The 7,108-nt window shown below is 44.2% G+C and overlaps 1 long non-coding RNA gene across 1 annotated transcript; it reads right to left on the bottom strand.

The window, feature by feature from the left end:
- Window positions 1-3,161: 3,161 nt before the first annotated feature.
- On the bottom strand, window positions 3,162-6,700 carry LOC139438486 (uncharacterized). Its single transcript, XR_011648167.1, has 2 exons — window positions 5,052-6,700; window positions 3,162-3,690 (listed from the first exon to the last, which is right to left on the bottom strand). It is a non-coding gene; the product is annotated as an uncharacterized lncRNA (long non-coding RNA).
- Between the last annotated feature and the right edge of the window lie 408 nt (window positions 6,701-7,108).

Genomic DNA, 7,108 nt, shown 5'->3' with positions numbered 1-7,108 from the left:
AATGCTGGATTATGTTTGTAAACTGGTCTTTTCCTCTGGGCATATTAGATGATATTGGATTCAGAGGTTTACTTGATTCAGTAACTGTGTGAACCTCTCGTGCCAGGAGGACGTTGCGTCCCCACCCCTTGGTGGGTGGGGCTCACAGATAAAAGGATGGCGAGGGACAGAGGTGAGGGCTTCTGATGGTGGAGTTTGATGCTGAAGCCTTAAGCTGGAGCCCCAGGAAGGAAGGAAAGAGGAGCCAGTCCCAGGAAGAGAGGAGCCCTGAGCCCAGAGAGAAGCCAGACCCTGGAAGGAGGAACCCAGAAAGCCTGAGCCCGCGCAGCCGTTGGCAGCCATCTTGCTCTAACACGTGAGGATGGACTTTGGTGAGGGAAGTAACTTATGCTTTATGGCTTGGTGTCTGTAAGCCCCTACCCCAAATAAACACCCTTTATAAAAGCCAACTGATTTCTGGTATTTCGCATCAGCACCCCTTTGGCTGACTCATACACCACTCTTTTTAAAAGAGCAGCTCTACTGAGATATAATCCACATGCCATCAAGTTTGACCTTTTCGAGTGCACATTCCGTGGCTTCCAGTTATTCACAGAGTTGTGCAACCATCACCGCTGTGGAATTCCAGCGCGTTTCATCACCCCGGGAGGAAACCCCCAGCCCCGCAGGCCCTCTCGGCGCTCCTCCCCCCCCAGGCCACAGCTAACCTACATCCTGTCCCCGGGAACTGGCTCGTTCTGGGCCTTTCCTCGAGGTGGCTCACACCACGTGGGACCTCTTGTGCCTGGCTTTCTCCCCGCAGCGTAAGGATTTCGAGGTTCACCCAGGTTGTCGCAGCACCAGAGCGTCGCTCCTTCTGGAGGTTGAACGACACTCCGACACTCCGTTGCCTGGCTGCGCTGCGCTGTTTCCTGCTTTTCCGCCACGCACGGGGGCTGCTTTCACTTTCTGGCTATTGTGAAGAGAGCCGCTGTGAACACTGGTGTACAAGTTTTTGCGTGAACATGTTTCCAGCTCTCCTGATATACCTAGGAGCTGGATCATATGGTGATTTTTTAAAAACAATTCAATTTTATTGATACATATTAATAAAGCATAGAGTTCATCCAAAATGTGTAACCAGTGGTACTTTGTTTAATACTGTAGTTGTGCATTCATCACTTCAACCATCATTAGAACATTTTCATTATTTCAATAATAATAAGCAAAAAAACAAGAAGAGTCCTCACCTCTCAGTCTCTCATGCTTCCCCTGCTGTCCACAGCTGCTATTTCTGGCTATTCTTGCAAAATTATTTATTCATTCAGCAGTTTTATTGATATAGTCACGTACCATGCAATCTCTCCAAAGTGAGTTATCGATGGCTTTTAGTATAATCACAATGTTGTGTATTCATCACCACAAAAAAATTTTAAAACAATTTCGTTTCTCCAAAAAGACAAACTCTATACCCCTTAGCAGTCCTTCCCCAGCCCTACATAACCACTAATCTAACTTCATTTTTATACATTGATTTCTATTTACATTTTATATAAATGGAATCATATAATATGTAGACTTTGTGTCTGGTTTCTTTCACTTAGCATTATGGTTTTTTTTTGGTCTGATATTAACATATTGTAGTATTAACAACATTTGTTCAGTTTCAAAGAAAGACAATCTTATATAGACAACTCTACCCATACTCATATTTCACATGAGGGTTTAGTATGCTATACGGTCCCAAGTTTCATGTTTTGGCTTTCCTTTTAGTAACATACACGACCTTAGACTTTCTCTTTCAACCCCTTTCATACCCACATAATACTACTGTTAGTTACAATGTGTTGGGCTTTCACCTTTTCTCTTCATTTCCATAGATTAACACATATCCTTTTTACCAGTTCTGCACAAATTAACTCTCAGCTTTCCATTCTCTAACCTCATTCTATTTTCTTTTTAAAAATTTTTTAAAAATTTTCCTTTATTTCCCTTCCCCCTCCTCCCCCGCTGTCTGCTCTCGTGTTCATTCGCTGTGTGTTCTTCTGTGTCCCCTTGCATTCTCAGCGGCACGAGAAATCTGAGTCTCTCTTTGTTGCGTCATCTTGCTGTGTGAGCTCTCCATGTGTGTGGCACCATTCCTGGGCAGGCTGTGCTTTTTTCACAAGGGGCAGTTCTCCTTGCGGGGCGTGCTCCTTGCACATGGGACTCCCCTACGCGGGGGCACCCCTGCGTGGCACGGCACTCGTTGCGCACATCAGCACTGCATGTGGGCCAGCTCCACACGGATTAGGAGGCCTGGGGTTAGAACCCTGGACCTCCTATATGGAAGGTGGATGCTCTATCAGTTGAGCCACATCCGTTTCCCTCATTCTATCTTCTAGTGACCCATATTCAAATTACTAACTCCATGAGATTACAAAATGTATTTAGTTCGTAGTAGTACATCCATACAGTATTTGTCCTTTTGTGTCTGGTTTCTTCACTCAACATAATGTCCTCCAGGTCCTCCGTGTTGCCATATGCTTCACGACTTCATTTCTTCTTACACTGCATAATATTCCATCGTGTGTATACATCGCAGTTTGTCCATTCATCAGTTGATGGACACCTGGCTTGTTTCCATCTTTTGGCAGCCGTGAATAATGCAGCTGTGAACATCTGTGTGCAGATGTCTGTTTGTGTCACTGCTCTCAGTTCTTCTGGGTATATACCCAGTGGTCGTATTGCAGGGTCACGTGGCAAGTCTATATTCAGCTTCTTTAGGGACTGCCAGACAGTCCTCCACAGTGGCTGCACATTCTACATTCCCACCAGCAGTAAGGGTTCCTATCTCTCACATCCTCTCCAGCACTTGTAGTTCTCTGTGTTTTTAACAGTGGCCATTCTGATAGGTGTGAAGTGATATCTCACTGTAGTTTTGATTTGCATTCCCCTAATCACTAGTGATGTTGAACTTTTTTCATGTGTTTTCTTGCTGTTTGTATTTCTTCTTTAGACAAAAGTCTATTCAAATCTTTTGCCCATTTTAAATCATATTATTTGTCTTTTTTTTTTTTTTTTTTTTTGAGGTACCAGGGACCGGGGATCGAACCTGGGACCTAATATGTGGAAAGTCGGTGCTCAACCACTGAGCCACATCAGCTCCCCTGAGTTGGTTTTTTCACTTGTTTTGATTGTTGTTTTTGTTTTTTCAGGAGGAACCAGGAACCAAACCCACGCCCTCCCATGTGGGAGGCAGGTGCTCAACCACTTGAGCCACATCTGCTTCCTCATTTGTCTTTTTATGGTTGAGCTGTAGTATCTCTTTATGTATCATGGATATACCCCTATCAGATTTGTGATTTCCAAATACTTTCTCCCATTGAGTGGGCTGCCTTCTCACCCTTTGGGCAAAGTCCGGGGAGGTGCAAAGGTGATTCATTTTCAGGAGGTACCCTTTATCTATTTTCCCTTTTGTTGCTTCTGCTTTAGATGTAAGGTCCAAGAAGCCACCACCCACCAGAGGTCTTTAAGGTGGTCCCTGCATTGTCTTCTAGTGGTTTTATGGTCCTGGCTTTTATATTTAGGTCTTTGATCCATTTTGAGTTGATTCTTGTATAAGAAGTGACATAGGGGTCCTCTTTCATTCTTTTGGTTACAGATATCCAGTTCTCCCAGCACCATTTGTTGAAGAGACTATTTTGTCCCATTAACATGGACTTGGTAGCTCTGTGAAAAAACAGTTGACAGTATAGGTAAAGGTTTATTTCTGGATTTTCAATTCTATTCCACTGATTGATGTGTCTATCTTTATGGCAGTACCATGCTGTTTTGACCACTGTAGCCTTGTAATATGTTTCAAATTCAGGCATTGAAATTCCTCCCATGTCACTCTTCTTTTTTAGAATGCCTTTGGCTATTCAGGTGCACTTTCCCTTTTAAATGAATTTGGTAATTGCCTTTTCTAATTTTGTAAAGTAAGCTGTTGGGCTTTTGATTGGTATTGCATTAAATCTCTAAATTACTTTGGGTAAAATCGACATCTTTACAATATTTATTCTTCCAATTAATTTTATAATTTCACTTACAATTTCTCTTTGACGCACTGATTATTTAGGAGTGTGCTGTCAGCCTCCACACATTTTTAAATTTAATTATTTCCTGCCAAATATTATTCCCAGTTTCATTACATTATGATCTGAGAAGGTTCTTTGTATAATTTTAATCTTTTTATATTTATTGAGAGCTGCATTGTGCCCTAACATGTGGTCTGTCCTGGAGAAAGATCATGAGCACTTGAGAAGAATGTATAAGCCACTGAGTCTGGATGCAACGTTCTGTATCTGTCTGTTAGGTCTAACTTGTTTATCGTGTCATTCAAGTTCTCTGTTTCCTTGTTGATCTTCTATGCAGTCGTTCTAGCTAATGATGTGAGTGGGGTGTTGACATCTCCACTGATGATTGTAGAGCTATTTCTCCCTTCGGTTTTGCCAGAATTTGTCTCATGTATTTTGGGGCACCCTGGCCAGCTGAATAGATATTTATGACTGTTATTTCTTCTTGGTGGATTGTCCCTTTTATTAATATATAATGGCCTTCTGTATCTCATAACTTTTTTGCATTTAAAGTCTGTTTTGTCTGATATTAGTATGACTACTCTCTCTTTTTGGTTTCTATTTGTGGAATATGTTTTTCCAACCTTTCACTTTCAGCTGTTTTGTATCCCTGGGTCTAAGGTGAGTTTCTTGTAAGCACCATATGGATGGCTCATGTTTTTTTTTAATCTATTCTGCCAGTCTGTATCTTTTGATTGGGGAGTTTAATCCATTCGCATTCAACGATATTACGTAAATGCATTATCTACTTCCACCATTTAATCTTTGGTTTTCACATGTCATATCTTATTTTCATTTGTCTTTTTTCTCTTTTGGTTATCCTTTCTACTATTCTTTCTTCTATACTCTCCTGCAGGCCTCTCTTTCCTGTTTTTTTCTTTCAGGCTCTAAGGCCCTCTTTAATATTTCCTGCAAAGGCGGGTTCTTTTTTGCAAACTCTCTAGTTTCTTTTGTTTGTGAATATTTTATACTCACTTTCATATTTGAAGGACAATTTTGCTGGATAAAGAATTCTCGGCTTTTCTGTCCTTGCTTCTCACTGTCGGCTGCGCCCGTCCACGCCTGCCTCCCAGTGTGCCTCGTCACCGCGCCTTGCAAAACTGAGGAAATCAAGGACTTTCTGCTCACAGCCAGGCGAAAGGATGCCAAGTCCGTCAAGATCAAGAAAAATAAGGGTGACGTGAAGTTTAGAGTTCACTGCAGCAGGTATCTTTATACTTTGGTCATCACAGACAAAGAGAAGGCAGAGAAGCTGAAGTAGCCTCTGCCCCAGGTTGGCAAAGAAGGACCTGAAATGAACCAGATGTGCTGATTTGAACTGTAGCAAACATTTTTAAATTCTTAAAAAGAAAAAAAAAAAAGAATTTTCGGTTGGCAGTTTTTCTTTTTCAGTATCCTGATTGTATCATAGTACTGTCTTCTCACCTCCATGGTTTCTGAAGAGAAATCAGCGCTAAGTCTCATGGGACTGCATAAATAATCAGTGGGTCGAAGAAGAAATTGTAAGAGAAGTTAGTAATTCCCTTATATGTGATGGTTTGCTTCTCCCTTGCTGCTCTGAGAATTTTGTCTTTGACATTTTGAGAAGTACGTGTATTGGAGTAGGTCTATTCAGATTTATTCTGATTGGGTACAGAGCACTTCTTGGACATGTAAATTCATTTCTTTGGTGAGAGCTGGGAAATTTTCAGCTCTTATTTCCTCAAATACTCCTTCTGCACCCTTTCCCTTCTCCTCTCCTTCTGGAACTCCCATGGCACATATGCTGTTGTGTTTCATGTTGCCATTCAACTTTCTGAGCCCTTGCTCATTTTTTTCCATTCTCTTCTCTCTCTGTTCTTTTCTCTCTTCAATTTCAGCTGTTCTATCTTAGGTATCACTTATTCTTTCTATCATTTTGATTCTGTTGTATGTCTCTAATGTGTTTTTTATCTCATCTATTATGTCTTTCATTCCAATTAGCTCCGCTACTTTTCTCTTCAGGATTTCAAAATTCTTCTTTGTGCTTGTTCAGTGTTTTCTTGATGTCATTTATCTCTTCAACCATATTGTCTTTCAACTCCATTAATTTGATTTTGGAAATTTGTGCTCATCTTGCTGATTAGTTCTCTGAAATTCTACGTCTCTTCTGGGGCTTTGATATATGCCTTTTCTTGGGCCATGTCTTCTGTTCTCTCACTGTGGCTCTTGATTTTTGCTGAGGTCTAGGCATCCGATTAGGAGGTAGTTTCCTTCAGATGCTCAACTTCTTTCTCTTTTGTAGGGGTTTAGTGGCAGGAGGCTGTGTGTTAACTCTGCTCTCTGATTCTTGGCTGCACCTGGACTGTTAGGACTGCCCTGCTGGTGGCTCAGAACCGGGCCCTGGACCCAGGATTGGCTGCAGACCAGCTTCCTGGGCCCCCGGGGAGGCTATCGAGCAGGGAAAAGCCGCCTGCTTGTTTTTAATTTCCTCGTGTGCACCTCCTCGGCCCGCCAGCAGGTGGCGCCCTCCGGCAGCGCCGCTGGTGCTGGTTACAGTGTTTGCTGCCCGCGGGACCACGTGCTGGGGCTTCCTGCCTGCAGGCGAGGGGCCTGCGGTGCAGACCCTCCCCGAGGCAGCGCTCCAGCTCCCGGCAGCCCCTCCCTGCCCCTCCCCTGAGTCCTGCAGTCGGTCCCTGTGGGGAGGGGAGGAGATGGAGTCGCACAGCTCTAGCCCTCGCAGGCTCCAAGGCAGACGCCGTGCGGCCCCGGCCCAGAGGGGCCCCCGGACAAGCCGGCCAGATCTGAGCGCCAGGAGCTGAGCCAGCCTCGGCGGGGCCTCGCTCCCCTTTCCTGGGGTACACTCCTTGCGCGTGGGGCTCCCCCACGCGGGGGACACCCTTGCGTGGCACGGCACTCCTTGCGCGCATCAGCACTGCGCATGGCCAGCTCCACACGGGTCAAGGAGGCCCGGGGTTTGAACCGCGGACGTCCCGTGTGGTAGGCGGACGCCCTAACCACTGGGCCAAAGTCCGTTTCCCCCCATTTGCTTTTTAAACCACTAACCCGCGCTG

Source organism: Dasypus novemcinctus, assembly GCF_030445035.2.
Source record: "Dasypus novemcinctus isolate mDasNov1 chromosome 23 unlocalized genomic scaffold, mDasNov1.1.hap2 SUPER_23_unloc_1, whole genome shotgun sequence".
In the NCBI taxonomy this organism is placed as follows: domain Eukaryota; kingdom Metazoa; phylum Chordata; class Mammalia; order Cingulata; family Dasypodidae; genus Dasypus; species Dasypus novemcinctus.
Note: the sequence above shows the minus strand (reverse complement) of the source record. Positions and strands in the feature narration are given on the sequence as shown.